The 15,094-nt window shown below is 33.5% G+C and overlaps 1 protein-coding gene across 4 annotated transcripts in view; it reads left to right on the top strand.

The window, feature by feature from the left end:
* LOC130897525 (guanine nucleotide-binding protein G(o) subunit alpha) overlaps positions 1 to 15,094 on the top strand; it is a 99,168-nt gene that overhangs the window by 12,233 nt on the left and 71,841 nt on the right. For 2 of the 4 annotated variants that reach the window (XR_009059722.1, XM_057806427.1), the window contains exon 1: positions 1,045 to 1,360. The exons of 1 other annotated variant lie outside the window; for it this stretch is intronic. The gene's annotated coding sequence lies outside the window, so the exon portion shown is untranslated. Of the gene's footprint in view, positions 1 to 1,044; positions 1,361 to 15,094 lie in introns of those variants that run through there. One more of the 4 variants, XM_057806429.1, reaches the window with a different exon arrangement.

Here is a 15,094-nt window from a genome sequence, read left to right as displayed (position 1 = left end):
TGTTTTCCGCGCCCAAAAAAAGTAAACCAGAGTTACAAAATAAATTAAAAGAAAAACGATGTCCACCGCAATTGTGAAAATCGAAAAATTGGAGTATAGAGCCATCATCAAGAACCTGAAAATATCGATGCAGCTCATGACATGATTTTATCAGACCGTCGAATTGGGCTAAAACGGATCTGATCTGAAGCACTGAATATTTCATACGAATGAGATGAGAAAAATTGCTGCAAAATGAATCCCCAAATGAATGTTGCAAGGGTAGAAGCATCGAGTTCGATCTGTACTCGATTTGAAAACGAGGACACATTTCTACGATCCAGAAACAAAGCAGCAATCGATGGAATGTCGACACTCTGGTTCTACAAGACCTAAGAAGTTTCGTGTTCAAAAAACTGCTGGAAAAGTTCTTGCTTCAGTTTTTTGGGATTGCCATGGAGTAATCATGTTTAATTTTTTGGATAAGGGTAGAACAATAATTGGAGATTACTATTCGACATTACTGACCACTCTACGGGTAAAAAATTAAAGAGAAAAGACGCGGAAAGCTATTTGAAAGTGTTTTTTTGCAGGACAACGCTCCTGCACACTGAAAATTCGTGATTTAGGGTTTGAATTACTAGAACACCCCCCTTATTCACCAGATTTGGCTCCGTCCGACTATCATCTCATTCCTCAACTGAAAAAAAGTTTAAATAGTCTTAAATTTTCTTCCAACGAGGAGGTAATAAAAGCTGTGGTGGTCTTGTTTGCAGAGCAAGAAGAAACATTTTTTTTAAAGGTCTAGAGACCTAATAATAGTTCAATATATCGTCGTATATTCTTTTTCAAACGTGAAAAACTGTATAACTAACTAAATAATAACCAAAAATGACGAGGTTAACGCATTTTCACTTCAAATAATGTCAGTAAATTATTGAATTTTGACGTTTTAATGAAATGATTGGTATCGGGCTGAATATCGATTTGCTTGTACGGAAATGTAACTACTCTCGGCAACATGGTTAACACCGGCAGTGCATACCCCACCAGTTTCATCATTATTTCTATTCCAAAAGCAAACACACGCGGACCGATTGTAACGTATGGTTTTATCGCATTCGGAGGGTCTGTTACACCCGATATGAGAGACTCGGATCGACAAACGATTTCGATATCTAACCACTAATTCGATCATATTTAACGCTAACGCCTTTAGTGAGTTTATATCGGGTAAACGTTGATAATCGAGTATCGGACGTCGTCTAAAAATTAAAATTAGTGTTCTATGTGAACTCGAATATAAATTGTGTTATCAATTCCCGGTGTTATTGTTCAGTGATATTTTCTCATGAAACTGTGATTATTCTATTTTAAATAGGTACCTATTTCTCTTACCAAACATTTTAATGCGATCTAAATTTATTCAACGCCCTTTCTATTAATTTGAAAATACATTTAATTTGAGAAACTCTCACGGGGTGACGCCCAGTTCGATGTTTCGCTAACCTACCGCACTTTATCTCCGGCGGAATTTTTTGTTACTTGAAATAATATTCTGATTTTTTTTTTAAATTTCATTTTTCAATTTCGCACCGTTGGAATTTTATTGTTACTTTTAGGTAGGTCAAGATCGATTTGTGCGAATATCTATTTATATATTAATATTTCAAAACGAATAGGAAGCACTTTAAAATTATCTTCGAACCTTTGTTTATCTGAAAATAATTTTCGTAATTTGTAACAACTGAAAATTTAACTTATCAGAGAAAAGATTTTGATTCTCGTTATTAAATTTCTATAGCGTCATAGATAAGAAACTGATTTTATTGGTGTTAACAGCGCGAATTATAAATATACATATAGTATAAACATGCGCAAATCATTTAATATTTAATAGCTTCGTTTACTCATGGATATACAGGGTGTTTCTAAATTAATGCGACAAAATTCGATTGCTCGTATTAAATTGACCCTATATATAAGAGGTAACATAAGTTGGCCTCTACGTAGTCCCGAATTAACATATATGGACTTTTTTTATGGGAGTGTTATATCAAATCTAAGGTTTACGTTAACAGATTTCCCTGGCACAATTAAAAAATATCCGTCACGAAATGGCAGCCATCACGGAAAATATATTTTAATATTTAACAAAAATTTTTGCATTGAATGTTTTTAAATTTATTTTTTTAAATTTAAACGTTCTTTTTAATGATTTTAAATAGTCCGACACGAGTACGATTTCCGTAGCGCCTGGATTTGACTATGCCATTTTGTAAATCGACCCAAAATAAGCCGAAAATGAAGAATACAATTTTTTGATATAACGCTTCGTTTTAGAGATATCGATACTTGAAGCTGGAAAAATTTATTTTTATTCAATATTTGTATATATCAACCTAACCTAACCTAACCTAACTTAACCTAACTTAACCTAACTTAACATAACCTAACATAACCTAACCTAACCTAACCTAACCTTCTCGTGGTGCACTTTGAGTGTAAAAAGTTCAAAAATCGTGAATTTTCTACAGCCGAAATTGTCTAAAAAAATTTTTCTTTGTGTGAGGATTATTTTAGTTTTATTTTATTATTATTTTTATGGGGGGCTTCGCCCCCTCGCCCTCGACGCCGGACCCTGGTCTGCCCAAAAACCACAGGCCGTGAGGAACGGGTGAGTTTGGAAAGGTGAGATTGGGGGCAGATAATTTCGGAGTGGGTAGATTTGGATCGATTTTTTACAGTTATTTTTCTTATTCGGTTGATTTTGTCGTTAAAAATATGATAAATGATACAAAAATGATTGCTAGAGAACTTTTCCAAGATAATTGTGAAATAATACAGTAGTCTGGCTATTCAATTATAAAACAAACGAAAATAAATAACTTTTTAAAGCACTTTTTACATTAAATTACTAATTAAATCTTCAAACTACCATTAAATATTTTTTTTATTTCATAAATAATGAAAAATAACCGACAATTCTTTATGAATAACAGAGTGATGAAAATTTTCAAAACTGGCTAATTTTGCTATGAAAATCTTTTTTTTTTCAATATAATTTTGGAGTATCAGGGTACATAATATAAAAATTAAATAAAAAAATCTTCCGTTCATTGAATTACAAGATTCATATTGAATTTAAAGTGATAAAATATTCATTTGAAACGAAGTATTGAACGCAATCTGTTCAATAAAGCGAATTTGGAACTAACGTGTGATTATAACTTTTAAGTATCGATATCTCGAAAACGAGACGAGATATCAAAAAATTCCATTCTTCATTTTCGATTTTAAATCACGGCGCCACGGAAATCGTACTCTCCCCTATCTTTTTTATTTCTTGTGATATAGATGCAAAACTTACACCAGAATATAATTCCAATTTAAAAATTAGGGGGTTGAAGGTGCGAATTGTGCGAATGTCTATTTATATATTAATCTTTCAAAACGAATAGGAAGCACTTTAAAATTATCTTCGAACCTTTGTTTATCTAAAAATAAATTTTTAGTTTCTAACAACTGCAAATTCAACTTATCAGAGAAAAGATTTAGATTTTCGTTATTAAATAAATTTCTATGGGGTATTTAATATTTAATAGTATTTAATATTTAATAGCTTCGTTTACTCATGGGTATACAGAGATAACCCACCAAAGAAAATGATTTTTCATCAAAAATTTGAAATTTCTCAAAATTTCTTGATTCAATAAGCCAAAATAGTATTAAAAAAATGTTACTACGTTTTAGTGATAAGGGAGGTGTGACATATATGTTACACTACTTCTTTGGGGGTGATGGTTATACACTTTTACATCAATCATCCACTCACCTTCGTCCACTTCCTCAAATAAATCAGTTTTGTGGTATCAAATGCCTTCCAAAACTCGGGATGACCTATTCGATGACGGAGCTGTTGGACTTTCAGATTTCACTGTTTTGTGTCTCGTCAGATATGTTTGTCGATTCCCTTTTTGAATTCCAATTTAGTGATTTTTCTCCCTGTGATTTTGTTTGTATTGATCTACATTATTCAGGGCCGGATTAAGCTAAGGGCTTTGGGGGGGCTATAGCCCTGGGCCCCAGGTCCAAGAGGGCCCCATCATTTGGAAATCATTTTTTGATGTGTTGATACATATTTTGTGAATTTTTCCGGGTTTTCGAATTCCTTGAGGGGGCCCCGTCATTATTTTAGCCCCGGGCCTTATAAATCTTAATCCGGCCCTGACATTATTTCTTATTTCTGATCGATATACGGTACTGATTTATATTTTGATCCAACCTATCATATTTTTATTGTAGATGGAGATATTTGATAGCTGTGGGAATATCTCTTCACAAGCTTGATTGGAGATTCTCCCAAAGAATTTGTTGCAACTGCAACCACGCCGTTGTCCATCCAACTCCGGTTTTTCTTTCTATGTTGCTTCGAAATGTTCCTGTTTCTTCATTTGCTTATGTGATGGTAATTTGAAGCCTTTTGGAATTCTATTTATTCGAAGTTCCAGTACCCAAATGTCCCCTTTCTTTCAAACGCTTTCAAAGGTTCAAGTTAGTGAATAAATTTTCATCAAAGATTCATCGTAGTTAAGAAATTAAAATACAGGAAAGTTATCAATAAAGCTTCTTGGGAAGATTTACGAGTGGGCGAAGTTTGAATAATATTCATTATTTTTCATTATAAATTATGGTGTTTATTTTTTTCTCTGTAGCTATTGTTTTTGGGAAAACAAGTTAGAATACATGATATTAAAAAAAAAACAAAGATTTTAAGTTATAATTTTATTATAAATTGCGAAACTTCATAGTGAAAAAACAATTTTAGTAATTTTATATTTTCGCGTTTTTTGGCTCTAGAAAATCGAAAAATCCTCCGATTTCCATTAATCTTCGTTTTTACGGCGGATTTACGAAAAAAATGATGGGAATAAGAAAAAATTGAAACTTATATTGGTTTCAGGGCTTAAAATGTTCATGAAAATGCACTCATTCACGTATAATTGTTGATAACTTTTTTCCAAATAATCTAATGAACTTGTTATATTTTTTTTCATAATCTACACAAAAAACAAACAAATTGAAAAAAATATATACAAAAATGTTGATTTATCATGTTTTTACAATTAAAAATTGTAACAAAATTGACCTTTTCTCACATATAATCGTCTTTGTCAAGTAATCATTAAAGTTATATGAACAAAAACATTCTTAAAATCACTTATTGTAATCAAGTGCACAAAATTAAAAGTTAACTTTGTAAAATTGAAAATTTTCACCATTAAAAAAATGGTATCTTACTAAGGTTGACTGTTAAAGATTATTGGGAGTAGGACGAGTGGCGGAATGTATGTGTGTGTGTTTGAAAAGCAGACCAAATGTGAAGATTCGTTCTGATTTTTTAGCACACCCCCCCAACCTAACCTAACCTAACCTAACGTAACTTGACCTAATCTAACCTAATCTAACCTAATCTAACCTAACCTAACGTAACCTAACGAAACTTATCGTAACCTAACTTAACCTAACCTAACCTAACGTAACCTAACCTAACCTAACCTAACCTAACCTAATCTAATCTAACCTAACCCAACCTATCCTAACCAATATAAGTTTTAATTTTTTTTATTCCCATAAGTTTTTTCGCAAAACGAAAAAACGAAGATTTAAAAAAAATCATCGAAATTGGATGATTTTTGGATTTTCTAGAACTAAAAAACGAGGGAACCGCGAAAGTATAAAAATACCAAAATGTTGACATGAAATCAAGTAACGGTTGATAATTTCACCCCCGTATAATGTAACAGGAATATTGAAAAAAATCCCCGTAGTTTGTCCTTTGCGAGCGCACGAAAATTACAGAATTTCAAGTTTCTAAAATTATTGAAATTAGACAAAAATAAAGTAAGAAATATTAGTCACCATCTTTTAAGGGCGATATCTTGGAAAGGGGTGAGTCGAGGAAGCACCCTGTATATCTTGAATGCGTTTCGTCCGACGCAAGCGCTCCTTGGAATCCGCTTAGGATTCTATTCATCTTTGTTTCATTGAGGGGATATCTTTAAAGTACGATGATCAAACCCCGTTTATTTTAAAAAGTTTCGGACGTTCCGATTTTTGAATTAATCTCTTGAAAAAAATTGATTGAACTCTATTAATTGGAAAAATAAGTTCTTTATTGATGTAATGCAATAAAAATTTTACTACACTCATCTGCTATATCGATTTGTAATAGTGACAAACATAAACATTAAAATCGACGTCAAATATTTACACCATTTTCTTTTTTACGTTTTCAACAATTGCATTAAGTTTTATTAATTCCAATTATGTTTTATGTTTACTACATATAGTTCTTCTAATTTCAACTGCAGATTATAAAAAACTTTGCCGACAATTTTGTTTGATCTACCATAGGCGTAGATACCTCATTGTAAAAATTTATTATTTTCATAACTACTTTTAAAAATTTATTATTTATTTATTAGTATTTATTAAGTATTTATTAAAAGGCAATCGAATCATTATTATACCTTATTAACTTGCTACAACTGGATATTAAATTATAAAACGTAAATAGACGAGTAAAATGTACCTGTATATAAGGGAGTTTGGTTTAAACAGGGCACCAGTCGTGAACTGAGCTTTTTTTGTACGAAATTTCAAAGCAAAAACCTTTTTTACGATCGCTGACAAGATTAGGAATATTTTTTTAAAATTAAATGCTAATATTTGAGCTTCAGGATAATCAGCTGCACAGTTTTTAATTTTTTTAGCAGATATTTATAAAGTATTAGGCACGAAACCGTCTTTGTTTCCAGCGTGTACTATTTCCCTTTAGAACATGGCCCATTCAAACAGTAATTTTTACTATTGTCAACCCAACAGAAATTTACTACATCGTGACTGTCCAACCATGTTTCATCTAAATGAATTATGTGTCTATTAGAACCTCGGCAGTCCTTTATTTGACGCAAATAATCTTGTCTTCTTCGAACTATCCTTGACAATTCCGTTATTGCCATAAGTATAATTGTTTTCTGGCTGTAGAACTGTAGAACTATCTTCACATAACAGCGTCCACACTGGAGAACTCTATGCCATATTATAGGCTAGAAGAAATCAATACAATAGAATAGCCATAATTACAGACTCCGCGAGCTCGATACAAACCATTCAACAACTCTTTCCCGAACACCCCATAGGTATCCTTATTAAAATTATTTGGGTCCCTTCACACACAGGCATCCCAGGAAACGAAAAAGCAGACAAATGTGGCAAAGAAGTAGCAGATAACAAAGAAGCAACAATTGTAAGCGAAGTGATAACAAACGACTATAAAGGGACAATCAAAACAAAAGTACAGTGCCGGTGGAAAAGTGAGTGGAACAGATCGCAGTCGATATTAAAATCTGTAAAACCATCTGTCCAACCATGGAAAAACAGCTTCAAAAATCGTACGGACCAAATAAAAATCGATGGATTAAGGTTGGGGCACACCAAAATGACACACTTCTATTTATTTTAACGAGACAATCCATCAATATGTGAAACTTGGAACGAAAATCTAAACGTGAAACACTTATTGTTGAACTGTCAGAAGTAAAAAAACGAAAGTCTAACCTATCAGCTTCCCAAACACCATGGTCGCTCTGATTGAACAATAACTAACATATCGCTAATAACCTTGCAGTTGATGCAATATTAAATAAATAAATAAATAAAAAATGAGTGCATTTTTATGAAATATTGATTGTTCCTCGCATAACTGTCTTCTGCAATTGATATTGGAAGAACTATACTAGATTATATTACAAATTATCAAGACACTTAATCAGGACGATCAGTTACCCGTGTTCCAATTTAACAAATAAGAATGTGAGTGGTAGAATCATTCCAAAAACAAAACTTATTACATGTTTTCCTTAAAACCGTTTGTTAAAATTTGTATAAAGACATTTTTTTTATTCAAGAGCATCAATGTCCACTCTAAAGATACGTTTACATCTGACATTTATTGCTCGATATTTGTGTTAGAGAGTAAGTTTTGCTAATGTAAACAGTCGAAAAATTTATGTATCGGTATCTGGTAATATGTGTCTACATACATATCTATACGTTTAATGTAAACATTCCGGCTCCTACAAGTTCTGAATCGTCTGAAATTTATTGCATTCGTTGACTAGTCGTCTACTTTTGTAAAAGTATCGAGAAATAATTAAAATTAAGTAAAATTTTTCACAATAAATCTGTAGCAAGTTTTATAAAGATAGAGTAAAGAAACTAGAGGCAATATATTGCCCTAAATACTTTTCCGCGTATTTTGATAATGGAAGTTTTCTCTTTTCGTTCAATAACCTCGAACATTTCCGCGACCCATCTTATTCATTTGATAGCAACTTAAAGTCTTTTCCGAATGGTTCCAGTACCCAAATACCCCCTTTCACTACGTGATAAGGTAATTTATTTATATGACCAGGCAATTCATCTAAAAATTAAATCAAGGGGTTGTAGCTTTTCCAAAAATCTTTTCATTTTTAAGGTTCGGTACTGACTGATAAACTGCAAAATTTATCAAGTACCCGAAGGAGGTATTTAGGCACCATACTTCATAACCAAACCTTATGGGTTCATCACTGTTTGCAAGGATGGGGGCCGAGTTTTTTCCTCTCGTTTAATCATTACGTCTGTCGTAACCCATAGAGGAAAGTTCCAAGGGCACAAGCTTGTCCCAGGCTTGGCCCAACTATGTAGAACTCTGGGCCAAGCTTGTAAGCCAGGCTTGGCCCAGTCTTGGTAAAACTCTGGAGTGATAACGATGGGCCAAGCTTGTAAGCCAGGCTTGGCCCAGTCTTGGTAAAACTCTGGAGTGATAACGATGGGCCAAGCTTGGTCGCCAAGACTGGGCCATACTAAAATGCCAGGGCTGGGCCAAGCTTAAATGCCAGGGCTGGGCCAACCTTAACTGCCAGGACTGGGCCAAGCTTAACTGCCAGGATCGGGCCAAGGTTAAATACCAAGTCTTATTCATTACATAACTTTTTCTTCTTTATCTTAATTTCATTTCTTTATTTATTTTTTATTCTATATGATTTTTTCGATTTTAAAAATAAGCAAACATAAATTTCTCTTTTTAATCTTACTGTAATTAACATCATAATAATATCAACTAATTAGTTACATAAAAATATTCACTAACTCAACCACTTAAATTATGATTATTAAACGCTTGTAGATTGCACAAGTCTGTACTACTATCGTTAACCTCGCTCACAGAGGTGATGTTCACACTTAAATTATTTAAGTTTTGCCCGTTCACAATTGAGTTAATTTTTTTCTCTATTCAATGCACGTTGAAAGACTTTGAACTCGAAGATACGCATCAGAGAGTAATAAATAATAAAAAATGTGATAAGAAACACATACACCGAATAAACTGGAGATCGGATTGATCAGACCCATAATAAAAAAAAGTATGGCTGCCGACGGGTGTTGAACGAAAATACTCGAATCACGCCCCGTATTTGACCGAACAGAAGAAGCTTGGATCCCCAATGTATGGCCAAGGCTGGGTTAACCAGGATTGGCACAACCTTGGTCCAAGCTTGGGTTGTCAACGAATGGCCAAGGCTGGGATATCCAGGCTTGGCCCAAGCTTGGGCCAATACAGGTACGCCGAAGTTAGGCTTCCCAGGACTGGCCCAGGCTTGGCCCCTTTGTCAACTCTGGGGTTTCCTGTATGGGAAGGCTTGCGCGACAAGAAAAACGTGTTTTGCTGTGGCCAGATCTTGACAGACGAACGGTATCCGTGTGCCATGTCGCTTGATAGGTGTTGGTCGTAGGAGGTTGAAATACCGGCGTAGTTCCTTGATAAACTCCGCTAGTTCACTACCCGGTCTCCTAGAATTCCCCGGATAATCGCGTGGGTTGTCCTAATAACATTTCGTATGGTTTGAACCTTCAGACTTCTCAGAAGGCGTGAGCAACCGTCTCGTCTTTTTGATTCATCATTGAGATACCTACTGGTCAGCTACACAGGTCAAACAGTAAATTTTTCTCTCTGACAGCGTGCTCGAGTCTTGCCGAAGGTGGTTGCACGTTTCTAGTATCTTTTGATCGCTGGCACTCGTTGCAAACTCGTGCCCACTCGCGGCAATCTTTCTTTATCAGACGCACCTCTGGGAGACGAGCTTCGGAGTAGCTGCAAACGGTGAAAGCTCGTGTGAGGTACGAAGGAGATTTTGCTGTTGAAGTGTCGCAGTAAATCAGTATTTTCGTTCTCGGCATCTGTATTTGTTTCAGTTTCAAAGAAGAAGAAAGAAGCTGCTAGCTCGCCGTAGTCGATCGGTCCTTCGATACGTCAGTGTTTTGGCAACTAAGTTGTCCGTAATTAATTGGCCGATAAAATCGAGGTGGCGCGTTTGCCGAGGAGAAAGCTTTTCAAGTTTCTGTTGGAAGGCGAAAGTTGAAGGTTTGTGATCCGTATGGATCGTAAATGTTCGAGCTTACAGTATGTGTAGAAAATGTTTAATGGCAAGGAAAATTCCCTATCAAATGCACTATAACAGACCTCCGCTGGCCTAAATTTATTCGAAAAAAAGATCAATGGCTGCCAGATGTCACTTAATAGACTAAATTGAATTTGTTGTGGGTTGAAACAAGTGGAACTAAAGATATGTCAAGCAAATTTGTGAATATTTACGAGAAATACGAGTATGTAGTTCGTAGGCTGGCATAGTAAAATCTTGTTTTTTTTTGATAGAATTCGATTGTATTATTCAAAGTAGTTGCTTTCGGTGGCAATACAACCATCAGCGACCATACAATTTATGGATAGGTTAAAAATAGGCGATAATCTCATCATGGTGCAAAATTTGTGTCCTGCGAGCATTCTTTGGAGGAAGGTCGCTTGGGGGCTAATCTGGAGATTACGGTGGATGCGGAAGCAGCTCGAATCTCAACGTTTTTTTGCGTCTTTCCATGCTTTCTTGTCGATTCATCACGTGGAGTCCATACGGTTGACTGTCGCTTACATATGTTTCATCAATTGTCATATATCGACCCAAAAATTCTGGTTTATTACGATTAAAAGCTCCAACAACTCCTCAGAATCAATTCGTTGTTGTTTTTGATCGATTGTGACTTCGCGTGGCACCCACTTTGAACAAAGCTTACGCATAGCAAAATATTCATCCCGAGGAGTCCAACACGTTCCTTTCATATCTGTAGGGTCTCATCCATCTCAATCCGATATTATTTTGATGACTTTTTTAATGTTTTTGTTTTCGTCAGTGATAAACTCTTTGCATCGCAATATAACGAATTTTTGATAGTTAAATGTTGAATATGGACTAGTAACAATCAGTTGCACCTCATAACCTCTTAATTTGTTTGTGGAACAAAAGGCGCGAAATTATTTTCATTTACATACGGATCGCCAAACTGAATATAGTGTTTACACTATCAGTACACCAACACTCATAATTGGGTAAACAGCTTCAGTCTCTGAAGACGATAACTTGGTTATCGAAACGCGCGTCAGACAGTATAATCGTGAGTGTTGATTTTGACATCTAAATAGCATCTCGGAAGCCGTGTATGTACTATAAATTTTTAGTATATTTTTTGGTTTGGACCAGCCAATTTTATAGAGGTGTCTTGGGGCTGGTTAAAAGTAAGTTATCTTATAAACGCTAGAGGGAACCACTTTTAATTTAAATATCAAGTTATTTTTATAAAATGTTAACTAAAATGATGAAGTTTTAATCAGGGATTATTGAAGTAGATCGAAAAGCGGAAACCACAACACAACGGCGAAGATCGCATTTCGATATAGTTTCCCGGTATGGAGATATCTTAAACATATTTATAAATTTCAAACTTTGAATATAGAGCACTTACTATTTTTAAATAACTTTAATTAAATTCATATAAAAACCAAACGGTTCAAAATTATTAGTTCCGTGTTCGCGTTTCAAATTGATTCAGTTTATTATTGATTCCAAATCAGTTATAGCAGTTTTTTAGATTTCTGTTAGATCTAAAAGTTCTGTTTGGTTATTCATGTGCACTAAAAGATGCAAACATAAACTGAACTGCATTAAAAGACAATATCATTAAAAAATTTTCAAGAAAACTCTAGAGGGTGTCTTTCAAAATTAGAGGGGAATAAAAATAAGTGGGCAACTTAAGATTTGTAAAAAAAATAATAGCATGATATTGATAAAATAATGGTCCACATTATGAACTAAAGTTATAACAATCACAGAAGAAGACATCGACAAAAAAAGTTAGAGGTGAGTAGCTATATAAAACCTGGTAAATCAACTGAATACACTGTTTATATCACCACTACATCAACACTGTTTATCAACAGTCTCTGAAGAAGATAACTTGGTTATCGAAACGCGCGTCAAACAGTGTAATATCGTAACAGTATGAATATCACCAGAAATTCCAACTTAGTAGATCGACGAGATTAACATTTGGCACGTTGGGATCATCCTAAAAGATATAGGATATACATAGAAACCTAGGTATACAACTATTGGGTTCTCCGAGTTCTAAAATAAGTCTCTCAATTACAACATGGCAAATTAACTAAAGCACAAAGAACGAATAGATAGGAAAAGGAATTAGATATGTTAGAGTAGAGGTAGAACGGCCAGAAGTGAGAAGGGTCGATGTCTGGCGAATAGGGAGGATGTTACAACAGTTCATACTTCAATTTTCTGATGTTTGGAATGGTTTTTTGACCTGTGAGCATTATCTTTATGAAGAAGAAGAAGAATTAGAAAAGTAATTATTGTTTTTGTTCTTCTCGTGAATCAGTTTAATTTTTTTAAATTGTTTATTTAGTTATGCGAGATATATGAACTAAAAAATTGAGGCGCCCAGTTATTTTTATCCAAAACATTTTTTTGTCACTTTGTATTTGCCTAGTTTCATCTTATTCTCATTCTAATTCACGATTATCTACTTTTTACGGCTGTTTCCATTCCATAGTGGAAAATTGTTTTTAATCATTCGACGACAAGTTAAGCCGCCCGTATTAAATTATATTTTGAATCATTGTTAAGGTCAAATGGCATATATTATTAGAGTTATTTATCTCAATCCTTGTAAATATATTAAAGTACTTGACCTCTTCTTTAACTGCAAGCACTTTCAATAAATTGGATGAATTAACAATTTAGCGAAAAACTTAACTATTGATATTTGACCCGTGTGAAGTTATTCACGGATTTCTACCACGAATAGTTTTTTCCACAATGAACTAAACTTTTGCTAAAAAATGTTTTACAACCAAAAATTGAATATTGTACATGTTATGTGGTGGAGTGCATTTAGCGCACGCTACTTGTGTCGAATTCGAAAGATCGTTCAACGAGCGCACAAGAAAATTGATATGCCGAAGTGGGTTCTAGAGATGGGCAAACATACGAACTTTCGATTAATTATTATAATTAAGACAAAACGAAAAACCATCAGCAATATCTAAGATTTTCAAAAATCAGCAAAATGTTTAATATTATATAAAATATTGAAGAAAAATTGATTGGAAAAATTAGAATGAGTGCATTTTTGGTTAGGTTAGGCTATTCTTTTATTTACGGTAATAAACATTTCAAGCTAAATACAGGGATTGAAGGTACTGTCTTTATACCTGCAAATGTGCGCTCGATGCACCCTCCTATATAATCTGTGCGCTCGAACCAGAGTGCGCTCGATGCAGGTTCGTTTTGAAATCGAAGCCCCAAAGTTTTTTCAAATTCTCTTCAACTAAGGAAATTGTGTTGTAAGTATTTTTTATGACGTACAAAACAATCGTGAAGATTATATTACCAATAGTTGAAAAAAATGAGAAAAGATTTTGGGCGATTTTAGGTGATATTTGTAATAGTCAAAAAAAATTTGACAAAATTTTGGGGCTTCGACTTCAAAAAGTACGATAAACGTCTGCGATCAAACGTAAACATTATGATTTTGTTTTTGGCGTTATAAATAATAATTACATCATATTTCTTTTCTAATAGATTACTTATTAGGTGGTATTTGTAATAATCAAGAAAAATTTGACAAAATTTTGGGGCTTCGACTTCAAAAAGTACGATAAACGTCTGCGATCAAACGTAAACATTATGATTTTGTTTTTGGCGTTATAATTAATAATTAAGTCACATTTCTTTTTTAATAGATTACTTATTAGGTGGTATTTGTAATAATCAAGAAAAATTTGACAAAATTTTGGGGCTTCGACTTCAAAAAGTACGATAAACGTCTGCGATCAAAAGTAAACATTATGATTTTGTTTTTGGCGTTATAAATAATAATTACATCATATTTCTCTTCTAATAGATTACTTATTAGGTGGTATTTGTAATAATCAAGAAAAATTTGACAAAATTTTGGGGCTTCGACTTCAAAAAGTACGATAAACGTCTGCGATCAAACGTAAACATTATGATTTTGTTTTTGGCGTTATAAATAATAATTACATCATATTTCTTTTCTAATAGATTACTTATTAGGTGGTATTTGTAATAATCAAGAAAAATTTGACAAAATTTTGGGGCTTCGACTTCAAAAAGTACGATAAACGTCTGCGATCAAACGTAAACATTATGATTTTGTTTTTGGCGTTATAAATAATAATTACATCATATTTCTTTTTTAATAGATTATTTATTAGGTGGTATTTGTAATAGTCAAAGAAAATTTGACAAAATTTTGGAGCTTCGACTTCAAAAAGTACGATAAACGTCTGCGATCAAAAGTAAACATTATGATTTTGTTTTTGGCGTTATAAATAATAATTACATCATATTTCTCTTCTAATAGATTACTTATTAGGTGGTATTTGTAATAATCAAGAAAAATTTGACAAAATTTTGGGGCTTCGACTTCAAAAAGTACGATAAACGTCTGCGATCAAACGTAAACATTATGATTTTGTTTTTGGCGTTATAAATAATAATTACATCATATTTCTCTTCTAATAGATTACTTATTAGGTGGTATTTGTAATAATCAAGAAAAATTTGACAAAATTTTGGGGCTTCGACTTCAAAAAGTACGATAAACGTCTGCGATCAAACGTAAACATTATGATTTT

This window comes from Diorhabda carinulata, chromosome 8 (assembly GCF_026250575.1).
Source record: "Diorhabda carinulata isolate Delta chromosome 8, icDioCari1.1, whole genome shotgun sequence".
Taxonomy (NCBI): domain Eukaryota; kingdom Metazoa; phylum Arthropoda; class Insecta; order Coleoptera; family Chrysomelidae; genus Diorhabda; species Diorhabda carinulata.
This window is presented reverse-complemented; position numbering and strand designations above follow the sequence as displayed.